This window comes from Balaenoptera physalus (genome assembly GCF_965194825.1).
Source record: "Balaenoptera physalus genome assembly, chromosome: 7".
Classification (NCBI taxonomy): domain Eukaryota; kingdom Metazoa; phylum Chordata; class Mammalia; order Artiodactyla; family Balaenopteridae; genus Balaenoptera; species Balaenoptera physalus.
The window spans coordinates 38,765,357-38,784,518 of NC_138886.1; the positions used below are offsets into that span (position 1 = coordinate 38,765,357).

The window sequence follows — 19,162 nt, forward strand, 5'->3', positions numbered from 1 at the left end:
GCCGCAACTGGAGAAAGCTCTCGCACAGCAACGAAGACCCAACACAGCCATAAATAAATAAATAAATAAATAAATAAATAAAAATTAAAAAAAAAAAAAAAGATTTAATGATGGGGGGCTTCCCTGGTGGCGCAGTGGTTAAGAATCTGCCTGCCAATGCGGGGGACACGGGTTTGATCCCTGGTCCGGGAGGATCCCACATGCCGCGGAGCAACTAAGCCCGTGAGCCACAGCTGCTGAGCCTGTGCTCTAGAGCAACAAGAGAAGCCACCGCAATGAGAGGCCTATGCACAGCAACGAAGAGTAGCCCCCTCTCTCCGCAACTGGAGAAGGCCCGTGCACAGCAACGAAGACCCAATGCAGCCAAAAATAAATAAATAAATAAAATTAAAAAAAAAAAAAAAAAGATTTAATGATGGACCAATTATGGGTATGAGAGTGAGAAAAAAGTCAAAGCTAACTGCAAAATTTTTGACCTCAGAAACTCAAAGAAGGATGTTGCTACTTATAGAAATAGGGGAAAATGTGAGAAGGTAAGGTTTGACTTAAAAAACAAACAAACAAGCAAAGGAAACAAAAGCAAATAAACAAATGGGACTACATCAAACTAAAAAGTACAGCAAAGAAAACTACCAACAAAACGAAAAGGCCACCAGTTGAATGGGAGAAGAAATCTGCAAACAATATATCCAATAAGGAGTTAATATCAAAGTATACAAAGAACTCATATAACTTAATATCAAAAAAACAAACAATCCAATTAAAAAATGAGCAGAGGAACTGAACTGATATTTTTCCAAAGAAAATGGCCAGCAGGCACATGAAAAGATGCTTAACATCACTAATCATCAGGGAAATACAAATCAAAACCACCATGAGATATCACCTCACACATGTAAGAATAGTTAAGGAATCAAACAGACAACAGACCAGCTGGGCCTGGCGCATTGGCGCCCCCGCCGCTGGCGCCGCTGCCCACCTGCCACAGGGAGCGAGCTCAGGGCCCCGGCCGCGCTCCACCATGGCCCTGTACCGCACGGAGGAGCACGGCCAGCCCCACTCTCCCAGTTCCCGCCTCTTTTTCAAGAATGTAGCTGGTCACTACATTTCCCCCTTTCATGATATTCCTCTGAAGAGGAAAATGGCATTCCTACAAAGAGAGCACGAAATGATGAATATGAGCATTTGTTTAATATGGTTGTAGAAGTACCTCCGTGGACAAATGCTAAAATGGAGATTGCCACAGAGGAGTCATTGAATCCCATTAAACAAGATGTAAAGGATGGCAAGCTTCCCTATGTGGTCAATATCTTTCCTCACAAGGGTTATATATGGAATTATGGTGCCCTCCCTCAGACTTGGGAAGATCCCCATCTAAAAGATAAGAGCACAGACTGCTGTGGAGATAATAATCCTATTGATGTTTGTGAGATAGGCTCAAAGGTTCTTTCTCATGGAGATGTTGTTCATGTGAAGATCCCTGGAATTCTGGCTCTTATTGATCAGGGTGAAACAGATTGGAAATTAACTGCTATCAATGTGAATGATCCTGAAGCCTCAAAGTTTCATGATATTGAAGATGTTAAGAAGTACAAACCTGGTTACTTAGAAGCTACACTTAATTGGTTTAGATTTTATAAGATACCAGAGGGAAAACTGGAAAACCAGTTTGCTTTTAATGGAGAATTCAATAACAAGGCTTTTGCTCTTAAAGTTATTAAATCTACTCATGAATGTTGCAAAGCATTGCTTATGGAGAAGTGTGATGGAGGGGCTATAAATTGGACAAATGTGCAGGTATGTGATAGCCCTTTCCATTGCTCTAAAGAGGAAGCTAGATCATTAGTTGAATCAGTGTCATTTTCACTGAATAAAGGAAATAATGAAGAAGATCAAGTATGGCACTTCCTTGGCAAGTGATGAGAACATCTGAAGTTCTGCCATCAGGATTCCAGTCTCTAAGAACTACAAGACTCCCATCTCCCCCAAGTGCTAGAAACAGGCAGATCTATGAGAATTTGCTAACTTCCTGTTGAAACTTTTTTTTTTCAAACTTTTTGATATGCAATGTGTAAATAAACATTGAAATTTTTGAAAAAAAAAAAGATAACAAATGACAAGTGTTTGCAAGGATGTGAAAAAAAGAAAGAAAAAGGAACCCTCATGCACTGTTGGTGGGAAGGTAAATTGGTGAGGCCACTATAGAAAACAGTATGGAGGTTCCTCAAAAAACTAGAAAGAGAACTACCATATGATCCAGAAATCTCACTCCTGGGTATATATCTGGAAAAAAATGAAAGCACTAATTTGAAATGATACATGCACGCCAATGTTCACAGCAGCACTATTTATAATAGCCAAGATATGGAAGCAACCCAAGTGCCCATCAACAGATGAATGACTAAAGATGTGGTGTATATATATATACAATGGAATATTATTCAGACATAAAAAAAGAATGAAATTCTGCCATTTGAAACAACATGGATGGACCCAGAGTGTATTGTGCAAAGTGAAATAAGTCACAGAGAAAGACAAAAAGACATAATGTATGATTTCTATTATGTGTGGATTCTAAAAAAACAACACATGAACAAATATAACAAAACAGAAACAGAGTCACAGATACAGAGAATAGCTTGTCAGAGGGAAGGAGGTTGGAGGATGAGCAAAATAGGTGAGGGAGATTAAGAGGTACAAAATTCCAATTACAAAAATAAATGAGTCATGGGGATGAAGTATACAATGTAGAGAATATACTCAATAATAATGTAATATCTTTGTTTGGTGACAGATAGTAACTACTATAGTGGTGATCATTTTGTAACACACAGAAATACTGAAACACTATGTTTCACTATGTGAAACTAACATAGTGTTTTAGGTCAATTATACTTCAAAAACAAACAAACTCAGAAAAGGAGATCAGATTTTGTGGTTACCCGAGGTGGAGGTGGAAGGAGGCAGAATTGAATGAAAGTGGTCAAACGATACAAACTTCCAGTTATAAAATAAGTAAGTACTAGGGATGTAATATACAACATGATTAATATAATTAAGACTGCTGTATGTATGAAAATTGTTAGGAAAGTAAATCCTAAGAGTTCTCATCACAAGGAAAAAATACTTTTTCTTTTTATTTTGAATCTATATGTGATGATGGATGTTCACTAAACTAATTGTGGTAATGATTTCATGATGTATGTAAGTCAAATCATTATGCTGTACACCTTAAACTTAGCGCTGTATGTCATTTATATCTCAATAAAACTGAAAGGAAAACAAAAACAAAAACAAGCATTTTGTTTTGTTCATGTGGAGTTTAAGCTTCCTATTTAACAGCTAAAATGAATCTCCAAAACTGGAGATTAGAGAAGCCCAGCCTAGTCAGCAGTACTTAAAGACATGAAAAGGGAACTGTGTGGGTGGAAAAGTGATCCCAGGCCAAAGATCTGAAAAAGAATAGCTGATACCACATTTAAGACACTTATAATTATTAGAAGAGATACATTACCATTAATGAATCAAATATCACCCTTAATTAAAGATTCCTTAATTTTGAAACATGTAAATGTGAAAAAGTATAACATTTTATACCTGATTCTAATGATAACCATAAATTTTAGAAAATAAAATGGTAGCTGGCAGGTTAGAAAATTATCAAAAGGTTTTCCAACTAAAAAGAAACATTTTTAAATAAATGCTTTAAATAAACTCAGAGATTTGCTCATAGCTGCAACTTGGAATCAGTTGTTTTTATTTCCACTAAAGATATAAAGTCAGGAAGTTTTTTATAAAGACAATTTCATATCATATAATTCATTTCCCTCATCTGCAGTATGACAGTATGATCATCTCCTGAGATATCAAACTAAGATTTTGCTTCTCTTGGCAGTGATAACATAGTATAAATACCTACAAATGTAAAATTAGAGATTCTACTCTATTTAATATTTTCAAAGATTAAATTATCAAATGCAGATTAAACTATCAAACAAAACTCTATTATACATGTTTTCACGTTGCATAATTACTGTCCTATGTAGACCCCAAGTTGAGGGAGGAAGAATTAATATTGGTCTACCAAACATCACAAGTGTTTCCTGTTTTAAGAAGAGTGGGAGACAGATTTCTCACTACTGGAGAAGGAAGTTACAGATACGGAGAGGAAGAAAACTACAATGAATCCTGCAGTGTTGGATATTTAACTGGAATTGGAGGTATCAGTGTGAACTCACAGCTTTCAATATATACAGACACAGAAAAATATATAGATGCATATTATATGTACATTATAATACGTATTACACATGTTATATAAACACACACATATATATGTATATATATGTGTATGTGTGTATATATATACATATATATATACACACATACACATATATATATGTGTGTCCACTGAGAAGACATGGAACAGTAACACCCCAATAGCAATGAACATACTTAGCACAGTTAGAACCTACATAATGGCTTCTAAATACCATACTCCAGCAAATTAAACCAGGGCATTTTGGAGAAATGGCTGATTCTAGCACTGGTTGCCAGAAAATACAAGATGCTACTGACACATGTTGTATGATAAAGTAAGAAAATGTTCAAAGAATGATAGCGATATGTCAAAAGGATCCAGAAGCCAGTTTGAAGGGGCTCCCACTGTCCAAACCTGAGACAACATAAACATCAAAATAAATATTGATTACATGGGAATTCCCTGGTGGTCCAGTGGTTAGGACTCTGTGCTTCCACTGCAGGGAGCCCAGGTTTGATCCCTGCTAGGGGAACTAAGATCCCACAAGTCACTCAGCACCACCAAAGAAAAAAGAAAAATAAATAAATATATATTGATTACAGACTATAATTAACCAAATAAAATAGAAAACCATGAGCCCATGTGAATATAAATGAATGAATGAATGAATGAAAAGTATGATGAATAGAAAGATATATACAGAGTCTCAAAATACCTCTACTCAAAAAAAAAAGGAAAGCTTTATAGTATAAAAGTCTGGCAGACAGACAACACCTTAACCAAGTGATTAAATTGAACATCATCAGTAACGGGATTAATGAAAATCATGCATCACCTGATAGGATAAAATAAGAAACCAGCCTCGCTTGTGTGCTATTCCTACCAAAGATATATAACCTAAAACTAACATGAGGAAACATCAGACAAACCCAAATTGAAGACATACTACAAAATAATTGGCTTGTAGTATTTAACATTTATAAAAGTCAAGCATCAATATGGAACTGTTCCAGAATAAAAGAGATTACTTCTCATATCACAACTTTTCAATGATTTTTCACCATGTGCATTTACTTCCTATTCAAAAACTTTATTCATTAAATGTTTTAAATAAATACATACATGTTTTTAAAAATATGAACAGCCTGACCCAGAAATTCCATTTCTAGGTATACACTCTAGAGAAGCATATAGAAAGTGGTTCATGGCAGCACTGCTTATAATAATGAAAAATAGGAAACAAATGTGCAGCAATCCAAAAAAAGATGATTACCCATTTAAAGAACTATTACGCAGCAGTTAGAAGGAGTGAGGTACATCTATATAAGCTATTACAGGTAAACTGACAAGACACTTGGTGAATAAAAGAACCATGCTGTAGAGCAACATATACAATATGATACATTTTTATAACTATACATATTCTAGGTCAATGCATAGCATATCAAACTGATAATAGTAATTGAATGTTTACCTCCTAGGAAAGGCTGATCAGTGGGAGTCTTTAGACTTATGGAGACTGTTTTAATTTTTTAACTCAGATAATTTAATAATGCATTACTTACATAAGTAAAAATAATTTTTAAAAATACTCCTGACCATGAGTTTACAGTCTATTTTGGGAGTATAGCAGACAATGAGAATGCTAGTGTTTCTCTGTCAACCATACTTTTCCATCCAACTGATCTGATATTTGAGAATTATATTCCCACTTCATGTTATCATGGGGGGAAATCAACCTAGTGCCTTTCTGATCATAAAGGTGAGCTCACAAAATTTTGTGGGAGAGCAGCCAAGATGGCAGAGTAAAAAGACCCTGAGCTCACCTCCTCTCACAAGCACACAAAATCATAACTATCTGCAGAATAACCATAGATAAAAAAAGACTGGAGCCTACCAGAAAAGATCTTCTACAGCTAGAGACATAAAGAAGGAACCACAGCGAGACCCATAGGAGGGGTGGACTCGTGATATAATCAAATCCCATACCCCTCCCTGGGTGGGTGACCCACAAGCTGGAGAATAATTATATTGCAGAGATTCTCCCACAGGAGCGAGAGTTCTGAGCCCCACGTTAGGCTCCCCAGCCAGGGGGTCTGGTACTGGGAAGATGAACTCCCGGAGCATTTGGCTTTGAAGTCCAGCAGGGCTTAATTGCAGGAGCCCCACAGGACTAGGAAAAATAGAGACCTCACTCTTCAAGGGCGCATAAAAGTCACACGTACACTGGGACTCAGGGCAAAAGAATTAATTTGATAGGAGCTTGGGCCAGACCTACCTGCTGGTCTGGGACAGTCTCCTGTTTGTGGGGTGGGGGGAGCTGTGGCTCACCCTGGGGACATAGACACTGGTGGCAGATATATTAGGAACACTGCTGGCGGCTGACATCTTGGCTCATTAGTTCCAAGACCTGGACCAACCAAACAGCCTGCAGGCGACACTGCTGGGACACCTCAGACAAACAACAAAATGGGACACAGCCCCATCCATCAGTAGACAGGCTAACTAAAGACTAAAGGGCTCACAGCCACCTCTGGGCTTGTCCCTAGACATGGCCCAGCCCACCAGAGGGCCAATACCCAGATCCACCCACCAGTGGACAGGCACCAGCCCCTCCTACCAGGAAGCCAGACCAAGCTACTAGACCAGCCTCATCCACCAAAGGGCAGACACCAGAACCATGAACACTATGATCCCACAGCTCAGGCCATATACCGTACCTGGTACCAGCTGGGCCCTGGCTTAGCCCACTAGCAGGGACACCCAGACCCCATACCCAAATGTGTCAGGAACTGACTTTTGGGACACCCAGACCCCATACCCAAATGTGTCAGGAACTGACACCCCTCCACCCCCAACGATCTATTGATAAAATAAGCTCTGATTTCCCTGGGGCCTGCAGCCAGACTCCAGTAAACCAGTTCTGCCTGCCAGTGGACCAGCACTAACCCCAGGATCTGGCTTCATCTGCCAGTGGGTAGGCAACAGCCCCAGAGCCTTCAGGACCCTGATTCCACCCATCACTGAGCCGGCACTAGCCTCAAGGACCCCCTACGGTTCCACAGCCAGCCACATCATGACCAGACCCCACTAAACAGCAGCCAGCAGCATCTGCACAAGGCAGCCTGGCAACCAACTAGACCTGGGGCCTACCAGACCACCCACATAGTTAGTCCACAACAAAAGGACCCATGTAGCCCTCTTAGGGTATACCTCTAAAGCATATAGCTTGGGTGACGAGAGGGGAGTCCACTGCTGGGACGCATAGGACACCTACAACAGAGGGCCACTTCTCCAAGGTGAAGAAACGTAACTAACTTACCACATACATAAAAATATAAATAGCAACTTAGACACAACTAGGACATAAAAATATAAATAGCAACTTTAGGCAGCTATTTAGACAAAATTAGGCAGCAGAGGAATATGTTCCAGACGAAGGAACAAGATAAAACCCCAGAAGAAGAACTAAGTGAAGTGGAGATAGGAAATCTACCTGAGAAAGAGTTCAGAGTAGTGATGATAAAGATGATCAAAGACTTGGAGGAGAATGGATGCACAGAACAAGAAGTCAGAAGTTTTTAACAAAGAGTTAAAAAATATAAAGAATGACCAAACAGAGATGAAGAATACAATAACTGAAATTTAAAATACACTGGAAGGAATCAATAGTAGACTAAATGATTCAAAAGAACAAATCAGTAACCTGTAAGACAGAGTAGTGGAAATCATTGCCATTGAACAGAAAAAAAAAAAAGAAAGAATGAAAAGAAGACACTTAAGAGACCTCTGGGACAACATCAGGTGTGCTAATATTTGCATTATGAGGGTCCCAGAAGGAGAAGAGAGAGAGAAAAAACCTGAGAAAATATTTGAAGAGATAATAGCTGAAAACTTCCCTAACCTGGGAAAGGAAATAGTCACCCAAGTCCAGGAAGCACAAAGAGTCCCATACAGGATTAACCCAAAGAGGAACATACCAAGATATTGTCATCAAATGGACAAAAATTAAAGATAAAGAGAGAATACTAAAAGCAGCAAGGTAAAAAAAAAACAAATAACATACAAGGGAACTTGTTCAGCAGAAACTCAGCAAGCTAGAAGGGAGTATCACAATATATTTCAAATTCTTTTCCTATTTAGGTTGTTACATAATATTGAGCAGAGTTCCCTATTCTATACAGTAGGTCTTTGTTGGTTATCCATTTTAAACACAGCAGTGTGTACATGTCAATCCCAAACTCCCTATCTATCCCTTCCCACCACCCTTCCCTCCTGCTAACCATAAGTTCGTTATCTAAGTCTGTGAGTCTGTTTCTGTTTTGTAAAAAAGTTCATTTGTATCTTTTTTTTTAGACTCCACATATAAGCGATATCATACGATATTTCTCTTTCTCTGTCTGACTTACTTCACTCAGTATGACAATCTCTAGGTCCATCCATGTTGCTGCAAATGGCATTATTTCATTCTTTTTAATGGCTGAGTAAGAATTTGAAAAAGAATGGGTACATGTATATGTATAACTGAATCACTTTGCCGTACACCTGAAATTAACATGACATTATTAATCAACTATACTCCAATATAAAATAAAAAGTTAAAAAAAAATAAAGTGATGAAAAGGAAAAACCTACAACCAAGAATACTCTACCCAGCAAGGCTCTCAATGCAGATTTGAGGAGAAATCAAAAGCTTTACAGACAAGCAAAAGCTAAAAGAATTCAACACCACCAAACCAGCTTTACAACAAATATGAAAGGAACTTCCCTAGGTGAAAAAGAAAAGGCCACAAGAAACAAGAAAAGAAACAAGAAAGAAACAAGAAAATTACAGAATGAAAAAGCTCACCAGTAAAAGCAAACATACAGTAGAGGTAGGAAATCATCCAAGCACAAAGGTAGTAGGGAGGTGAAAAGATGAAAGTATTGATACTAAAATCATCTTGTAATAAGCAGTTAAGAGATACACAAAACAATTAGATGTAAAATAAGATATCAAAAACAGTAACTGTGACGGAAGGAGAGTACAAATGCAGGGTACTTAAAATGCAGAGAGTACAAATGCAAGGTTTGAAACAAACAGATCAGCAAGTTAGAACAATCATGTATATAAATAGACCACTATACAAAATCATCAAGGCAACCACAAACCAAAAGTCTATAATAGATATACATACAAAAAAGAAAAAGGAATCCAAACAACACTAAAGATAGTCATCAAGTCACAAGAGAAGAGAAAAGAAGAAAAGGGGGGAAAAAAGACCTACAAAAACAAATCCAAAACAATTAACAAAATGGCAATAAGGGCTTCCCTGGTGGCGCAGTGGTTGAGAGTCTGCCTGCCAATGCAGAGGACACGGGTTCGAGACCTGGTCTGGGAGGATCCCACATGCCGTGGAGCAACTAGGCCCATGAGCCACAATTACCGAGCCTGCGCGTCTGGAGCCTTTGCGCCGCAACAAGAGAGGCCACAATAATGAGAGGCCTGCGCACCACGATGAAGAGTGACCCCCGCTTGCCACAACTAGAGGAAGCCCTCGCACAGAAACGAAGACCCAACACAGCCATAAATAAATAAATAAATAAATAAATAAATAAATAAATAAAATTTTAAAAAAAAAAGGCAATAAGAATATACAGATCAACAATTACCTTAAATGTAAATGGATTAAATGCTCCAACCAAAATACATAGACTGGCTGAATGGATACAAAAACAAGACCCATATATCTGCTGTCTACAAGAGACCCACTTCAGATCTAGAGATGCATACAGACAAAGTGAGGGAATGGAAAAAGGTATTCCATGCAAATGGAAATCAAAAGAAAGCTGGAGGAGCAATTCTCATATCAGACAAAACAGACTTTAAAAAAGAGACTGTCATAAGAGACAAAACAGGATGCTACAAAATGATCAAGGGATCAATCCAAGAAGAAGATATAACAATTATAAATATATTTGCAACCAACATAGGAGCACCTCAATATATAAGGCAAATGTTAACAGACATAAAAGGAGAAATTGACAGTAACACAATAACAGTGGGGGACTTTAACACCCCACTTACATCAATGGAGAGATCATCCAGGTGGCAAATCAATAAGGAAACACTGGCCTTAAATGACACATCAGACCAAGTGGACTTAATTGATATTTATAGAGCATTCCATCCTGAAAGCAGCAGAATACACTTTCAAGTGCACATGGCACGTTCTCTAGGAGAGATCACATGCTGGGTCACAAAACAAGCCTTGGTAAATTTAAGAAAACTGAAATCATACCAAGCATCTTTTCCAACCACAGTGCTATGAGATCAGAGATCAACTACAAGAAAAAACTGCAAAAAACACAAACATGTGAAGGCTAAACAATATGCTACTAAACAACCAATGGATCACTGAAGAAATCAAAGAGGAAGTCAGAAAATACCTAGAGATAAATGAAAACGAAAACACAATGATCCAAAACCTATGGGAGACAGCAAAAGCAGTTCTAAGAGGGAAATTCATAGTGATAAAACTTTACTTCAGGAAACAAGAGAAATCTCAAATAAACAACTTAACCTTACACCTAAATCAACTAGAGAAAGAAGAAGAAACAAAACCCCAAATTAGTAGAAGGAACAAAATCATAAAGATCAGAGCAGAAATAAATGAAAGAGAGAAAAAGAAAACAATAGAAAAGATCAATGAAACTAAAAGCTGGTTCTTTGAAAAGATAAACAAAATTGATAAACCTTTAGCCAGACTCATCAAGAAAAAAAGGGAGAGAGCCCAGATCAATAAAATCAGAAATGAAAAAGCAGTTACAACCAACACCACGGAAATACAAAGAATCATTAAGAGACTACTAAGAGCTACTATATGCCAATAAAATGGACAACCTAGAAGAAATGGACAAATTCTTAGAAAGGTACAATCTCCCAAGACTGAACCAGGAAGAAACAGAAAATATGAACAGAGTAATTACCAGTAATGAAATTGAATCAGTAATTTAAAAACTCTCAACAAACAAAAGTCCAGGACCAGATGGTTTCACAGGCAAATTCTATCAAACATTTCGAGAAGAGTTAACCCTTATTTTTCTGAAACTATTCCAAAAAATTTCAGAGGAAGGAATACTCCCAAACTCATGCTATGAGGCTACCATCACTCTGATACCAAAACCAGGCAAAGATACCACACACACACACAAAAAAAATTACAGGCCAATATCACTGATGAACATAGATGCAAAAATCCTCAACAAAATACTAGCAATCTGAATCCAACCATACATTAAAAGGATCACACACCATGATCAAGTGGTATTTATTCCAGGGATGTAAGGATTTTTAAATATCCACAAATCAGTCAATGTGATATACCACATTAACAAACTGAAGAACAAAACCACATGATCATCTCAATAGATACAGAAAAAGCTTTTGATAAAATTCAACATCCATTTATGATAAAAACTCTCCAGAAAGTGGGCATAGAGGGACATATCTCAACATAATAAAGGCCATATATGACAAACCCACAGCTAACATCATACTCAATGGTAAAAAGCTGAAAGCATTTCCTTTAGGATGAGGAACAAGACAAGGATGTCTACTCTCACCACTTTTATTCAACACAGTTTTGGAAGTCCTAGCCACAGCAACCAGCGAAGAAAAACAAATGAAAGGAATCCAAATTGGAAAGGAAGAAGTAAATCTGTCACTGCAGATGACATAACACCATACATAGAAAATCCTAAAGATGCCACCAGAAAAGTACTAGAGTTCATCAATGAATTCAGTAAAGTTGCAGGATACAAAATTAATATACAGAAATCTGTTGCATTTCTATACACTAACAACAAAGTATCAGAAAGAGAAATTAAGGAAACAATCTCATTTACCATCACATAGAAAAGAATAAAATGCCTAGGAATAAACCTACCTAAGGAGGCAAAAGACCTGTACTCCTAAAACTATAAGACACTGATGAAAGAAATTGAAGATGACAGAAACAGATGGAACAACGTACTGTGTTCTTAGATTGGAAGAATCAATATTGTTAAAATGACCATACTATCCAAGGCAATCTATAAATTCAGTGCAATCCCTATCAAAACAACAATGGCATTTTCCACAGGACTAGAACAAAAAATTTTTAAATTTGTATAAAAACACAAAAGACCCCAAAGAGCCAAAACAATCTTGAGAAAGAAGAACACAACTGGAGGAATCACGCTCTCTGACTTCAGACAATACTACAAAGATACAGTCATCAAAACAGTATGGAACTGTCACAAAAACAGACACATAGAGCAATGGAAACAAGATAGAGAACCCAGAAATAAACCCACGCATTTATGGCCAGTTAATATACAACAAAGGAGGCAAGAATATACAATGGAGAAAAGACAGTCTCTTCAGTAAGCTGTGCTAGGAAAACTGGAGAGTTACATGTAATAGAATAAAATTAGAACATTCTCTAACACCATATTCAAAAATAAACTCAAAATGGATTAAAGACCTAAATGTAAGGCAGGATATGATAAAACTCCTAGAGGAAAAGATAGAACACTCTTTGACATAAATCATAGCAAGATTTTTTTGGATCCATCTCCTAAAGTAAAGGAAATAAAAGCAAAAATAAACAAATGGGACCTAATTAAACTCAAAAGCTTTTGCACAGCAAAAGAAACCATAAACAAAATGAAAAGATAACCTACTGCATGGGAGAATATATTTACAAATGATACGACCAATAAGGGGATTAATATCCAACACATATAAACAGCTCATACAACTCAACATCAAAAGAATAAACAACCCAATTAAAAAATAGGTAGAACTGAACAGACATTTTTCCAAAGAGGAAATACAAATGGCCAACAGGCACATGAAAAGATGCTCAACGTCACTAATCATCAGAGAAATGTAAATCAAAACGACAATGACACATCATCTCATACCTGTCAGAACAGCTATCTTCAAAAAAGAATACAAATAACAAATGTTGGGGAGGATGTGAAGAAAAGGGAACCCTCCTACACTGTTGGTGGGAATGTAAATTAGTGCAGCCATTATGGAAAACAGTATGGAGGTTTCTCAAAAAACTAAAAATAGAACTACCATATGGCCCAGCAATTCCATTCCTGGATATATATCCAAAAAAACCCCAAAAACACCAATTTGAAAAGATACATGCACCCCAATGTTCATAGCAGCATTATTCACAATTGCCAATACAGATGAACTGGTTTGCAGGGCAGAAGTTGAGACACAGATGTAGAGAACAAAAGTATGGACACCAAGGGGGGAAAACCATGGTGGGGTGGAGGAAAAAAAACAAAACAAAACAATTACCAAGATATGGAAGCAACCTAAGTGTCCATCAGCAGATGAATGGATAAAGAAGATGGGGTATATACATATATATATAATGGAATACTACTCAGCCATAAAAAAAGCCATGAAATTTTGCCATTTGAAGCAGCATGGATTGTCTTGGAAGGCATTACGCTAAGTGAAATAAGTCAGACAGAGAAAGACGAATACTGTATGATATTACTTATATGTGGAATATAAAAAATACAATAAAGTAGTGAATACAAAAAAGAAACAGACTCACAGATATAGAGAACAAACTAGTGGTTACCAGTGGGGAGAAGGGGGAGGGGCAATATAGGGGTTGGGAAGTGGGAGGTACAAACTACTGGGTATAAGGCAGGCTCAAGGATGTATTGTACAACATGGGGAACATAGCCAATATTTTGGAATAACTATAAATGGAAAGTAACCTTTAAAAATTGTATTAAAATTTTTTAATTAAAAAAAAAATGAGTAGGAGGTATTGGTGAAGTTCTATTCCTTAGGCGGTGGGATGGGTACCTCATTGCTTTTCAGTGATTCATTGCAACGTACCTATACATCAAATGTACTCTTTTTTATTATTAATTAAATTTTGGCTGTTAGGTCAAAAAAAAAAAGAAATCCCCACAGGACATTTTCTCCAGTTGACGATTTTTGACTCTCTTCAGCTTTCTTAGTGTACGTTATATAGCAAATATTGGCTGCTTCCCTATTGGAAACAATGTGAAAGGAGAAAGGGGAAAATTAAATCAAGGCAAAAGGCAGCCAGCAGGTTGAAGAGGAGTGTATGCCCTTGCATGTAGATTTTAGATGCAACCTGGTGTGCTTCTATAATCTCTCCTTTCTCACTGTGTTCAGAAGGGAATTGACCCTTTTCAGCTTGGCAATCAGATATACCAGTTTGTCTCCTTCCTGACCCTGTGCCCAGCAAGGCTCATCTGCTCCCTCCACTGTCTTCTTTACCCTCCGTGAGGCAGAGTCCTTAGCCTGCCTCAGATCCAGTACAAAGCTCCACCTTCTCCACTCCACCCCACACTATGTCCGCCCTCCCTAGGCTCCGGCCTCATTCATTCATTAATGCAGGATCTGTTGCTGATCAGATCTCTGGGTGCTACAAGGGATGTGGAGACTGATAGGGTAACTGGGAAGATAAAACATCCACAAAAAACTCAGTATATAGAGCTTCAGATAAAATGTGGCATGGGAAGGATTTCTTGTGGTTGAATCATTCAGAGCAGGCTTCATGGAAGAGGCGACTTTTGAGAGAGCCTTGACTGATGTGCAGAGTTTGATTTCTAGATAGGAGTTACAGAACGTTTTGGTTTTGATCAGAGAGTAAGATTAAAATATTCTTTGACTAGGGAGAGATAAAGGTGTTTCCCAACTCTTTTCAGTCTCAAAAATTGAAAAAAAAAAAAGTTAAGGAATGGGATAATTTTGAAATCAACCAAGATAACATATTTGTCTCCTTTTTTGAAATTTTATGTCTTGTGTGTTGGGCACTGCAAAATATTTGAGGACAGTGAGCACCTAAGAGTGTTTAGAAGATGGGACGTTTGAAGGAAATGAGATAGGAAAGTAGAGTGGCTGTAAAATTGGTTCTCCAAATCAGAATTTTCCTATGAATAAAATGAGAACTAATATACTTAAAAATATATATTAATAAAAAAATAAAAATAAAAAATAAAAAAAATTTTTAATTAAGGCAAAAAAGAAAGTAAATAAATAAATTGAAATTTTGACATGGAATGAAATATTTGTTTTTGTTTTGGAATGGGATATTTTTAAATTAATTGCAAAAATGCAGCTCATGACCTGATGGATCTTACAATCCATTTGGAGGGGATGTAGTTCACTGTGAGAACTCTAGGATTTCTCTGCCCAGCATATTTTATCAGTTCATCCATGTAGCAGCTGACTAGTAACGGGGAAAATGAAGAGAGAGGAGTACAGAATGGCTCTTGTGTGTCTTGTTTGAGTGTCCAGATGCTACTAATTGATATTGGGAAGATAAGAAGGAGGGAACAAAGATTGGGACCAAGAAGACAATGGGTTAAGTTTAGAAGATTTTACATTGAGGATGTTTAGCCAGCAGTTTAGCAAGCAGTTGTTTTCACTGGCTTGACACTAGCACTGAAATAGCTAACCACTCATTGAAAGAGGCTGGAGAAAGAAAAAAGCATTCAGCCCAGCACACAGCCCTGGGTTAATCAGACATTTAGGAAAAGCTTTATGCTGTTTGTAATAGGACAGTTTATAAGCAAGTACAATTATGACCAAACATGGAGAGCAAAATATTAAAATTTTTAAAAATTATAAACTACCCAAATGTCAACAAAAAGTAGAATTTAATACTGTAGCACTTAGGATGTCATCATTAAAAATGTCACTTCTGAAAGTTTATAATAACATTAAAATGTTTATGACAGTGGGTGTTTTTCTTTTAAAGTACGTATTATTTAAGCAATGTAAAATTAGGCACAGCAAAATCTGGGAAGAGGTGCATCAAAAAGTTAACAGTAATTATTTTGAAGGCGGGAATCTATGAGATTCTTCCTTCTACTATTCCATATCTTTCAAATTCACTAAATAATATTTTCTAATAGGGAAAACAGTCACAAAGAAAGGATTCTCTTCCCTTTTATTAACATAAACACGGCTACGGTTCCTAATTAATACAGAACCTGGACACACAGTAGGCCCTCAATAATTCATGAATGTATCAATACCTGCAGTTGAAGACATTTACCTGAGATTTTCTGCCCTGTAAAAAGCCTAACCCTTTCTGCGGGAGAGCCTCGTGTCCTGACGTCCTGGATCTTGCAAAGCGTGAAAAATGGTTCTGCCTCTACCCTCTCTGTCCATTGACACTAACGCCTTGATAGGCCTTCCCCTGGGGTTCCCACGAACTACTGCTCACTGATGGGTCCCGGGGAAATGAACGCACTTTGGGCTACCCCTGAAAACCACCACCAGAGGACTGAGAGCATCCTCCTTATACTTACTGGTCCTGCAGAGAATCAGAGATGACGTCTTAATTTAGTGTATGGACTGGCACCTTGAAGTCTCGCCGTCCTTCTGACCTGTGCAGGCACTTCCACGGCACTGGCCTCTCTGGGGGCTGGCAAGGCTCACAGGGTAACTGCATTAGGGCCCCCAGCCCATTCCTGAACATCGGCCCTTAACAGTGCTCAAAGCTCTTCACTTGTCCATTCCAGTCCGCACGGCCAACCCCATTAGCTCATATTAGTATCTCCGCACATTATGGATGAGATCTGAGACTTAGGTCACCTGTGCAAGGCCAGGGCAAGGTGTAGACTTAGCAGAAGTCAATGCTGTTACTGCGTTTGTTGCTAAGATCACCCCCCGTGGAGTTCCCTTGAGTGTCCACCGTGCGAAGGGGGCGGGTGTCCGGCAGGCGCAGCCCCACCTCCAGGGCTTCCGAGGCAGCGGCCTGGGGTGGGGGTTCAGGGACTGAGAAGCCTCGAAGCCCACCGCCTGGGATGGAAATGGCGGACGATTCTTCAGACAGGGCACGGGGGAAGGTCACGCAGGCGTCCAGAAACCTTGGTCAGATCCTGTCTTTGAGTTTAAATTTCAACTTTTGTCTTCCAGAAGCGATGGAAACAGGACCCAGAAGCCTGAGGTAAGACGTCTTGCCGAACAGCAAGGTGCAGCCGCCATTAGGAAGCCAAACGCCGCAGCCCCTCAGGCCCTGCCTCTGAACGTGGCCCCGCCTCTGAACGTGGCCCCGCCCCTGAACGCCACCCCCAGAGGACCCTGGGCCGGGCCTCCGTGTGTAAATCGCTCCGTTTTCCATTTTCTGCAGAGGTTTCTGAGTTCTGCCAGGTACGCCCGCCGCTTTGATGAGGTAGACGTGGTCTCTGTCCTCTGAGAAGGTAGATAATTAAGCCAAAAGTGTTCCACAGCGTGTGAAAGTGTTGAGAATTGGAAAACAAGGACAGATCCCAGCGTGGGAGGATCAAGGAAAGCATCTGAGGGAAACCTTTCAGTATAATAGGAAGGAAAGAGGAAAGAAAGGATGAGGGTTCATGATTTGGTTTTGTTGTTGTTGTTTTGAAGTTTTTAATGATGAAAAGTTCCCATTTCATGACTTCTCATTCCCCTGTGGTGGTCCAGCACATATGCTCAACGAGTGAGGGGTGTGGCGAAGTTGTAGGAAAGTGAAATAGTTTTGAGTACTTAAGCAAGAGAATTGACTAAGAAAACAATCATATGAGCGCCACCAAGACAGGGAACTTTGTTTCCTTCATTGGTGTGTCCTAAGTGCCAAGTACATAGTAAACATGGGAAGAATGAATAGATTATTTTCAGGCAATGTTGAAGCTGACCATTAGTTGTAGAACATAAATTTATGGTGGTACCAACATACTTAACCGTGTGATTTTATCGAAGAGGAATCAGTCCTTTATTAGAAGGCAGGTCTAGAAAAGGTAGAGTTAGATTTTGCCAGGCAAGATATATGAAAGGAGAATGGGGAAGGCTCTTTAGAGTAGAGCTATTTAGGTGTGGGGTTAAGTGATGGACCATGAAGTTTTCCTTGGAGAAGGAGGAAATGAAGACAGAATGTTGTCAGATGAACTACAAGTGGCTTGTACTTCCTGAACAGGTTAGGGAATTGACATACCCAGGGCATAAACTGAAAGAGTAAAGGGAGGAATGTCCGACTGTATTTTTTCAGAACGAAAAAATATTCCTGGTGATGAGTTCTAGAATATGGCCGTAGCCGAACTGGAATGGAGGTAAAGCGCTCTAGGATGACAGTGAGAGGCGAGATTATTGGATGGTCTATCCACATGAATATTAGGTCTCTGACTGATTCCTCCCACTTTGAGTTCCTGTCCTGGGACTCTTTCCTGTCCCAGGGTCTCCACGGAATTAGTATTTCCTGCAACTCTAACCTTCAGTCAGTGGCATGACTCTAGACAGGAAGGTAAACGTGGGGCAGTGAGAGAGGGCTATGATAGACATCTGTTTTGTTTTTGTTTTTATTTTGACACTCAGCCTTCACTCACCTTCTGGAAACAGTTCTTCTCTTGCCCTCTGGGAAACTAACCCCATTCTCAGTCTCAGTCCATGTGCAAGTGGAGTAGTTGTTCCCCGACTCTCTTACTTTAAGGATGGCTATACCACTCGGGCTTGGCCAAAAAGATGGTTCCATGATTTTGGCAACAGTGATTGGTGAGAGATGGGCATAGGACCCAGCTAGAGACGGTAAGGCACAATAGGACTTTTGAAGGGACTAGTGGAAGAGATAACCCATTTTTAGTTGCACTTGAAGCTTGGAAGATACAGCTATGAAGTTGCCATCAGAAAGTCTCACAATGAAGCCAGTCCAGAAGATAAAGCCAAGAAATGGACAGAAACAGTACTGATAAAATCAACTGAGCCCCAGGATGAACCCTCTTGCCTAAGGCTAGCCTCTCTCCCAGGGTTTTTCAGGTAGCTAAGTCAACAGTCTCTTTTTTAAGTCAGCTGAATTGTATTTGCTGTCATTTACATCCAAATAATTCCTCACACTGTAAGGGAGC

The 19,162-nt window shown here is 38.8% G+C and overlaps 1 pseudogene across 1 annotated transcript; it reads left to right on the top strand.

Moving 5' to 3' along the window:
- Positions 1–418: 418 nt before the first annotated feature.
- Positions 419–8,259, top strand: LOC309663845 (inorganic pyrophosphatase 2, mitochondrial pseudogene; annotated as a pseudogene). Its single transcript has one exon. The product of its transcript is annotated as an inorganic pyrophosphatase 2, mitochondrial pseudogene (transcript).
- The last annotated feature ends 10,903 nt before the right edge of the window (positions 8,260–19,162 follow it).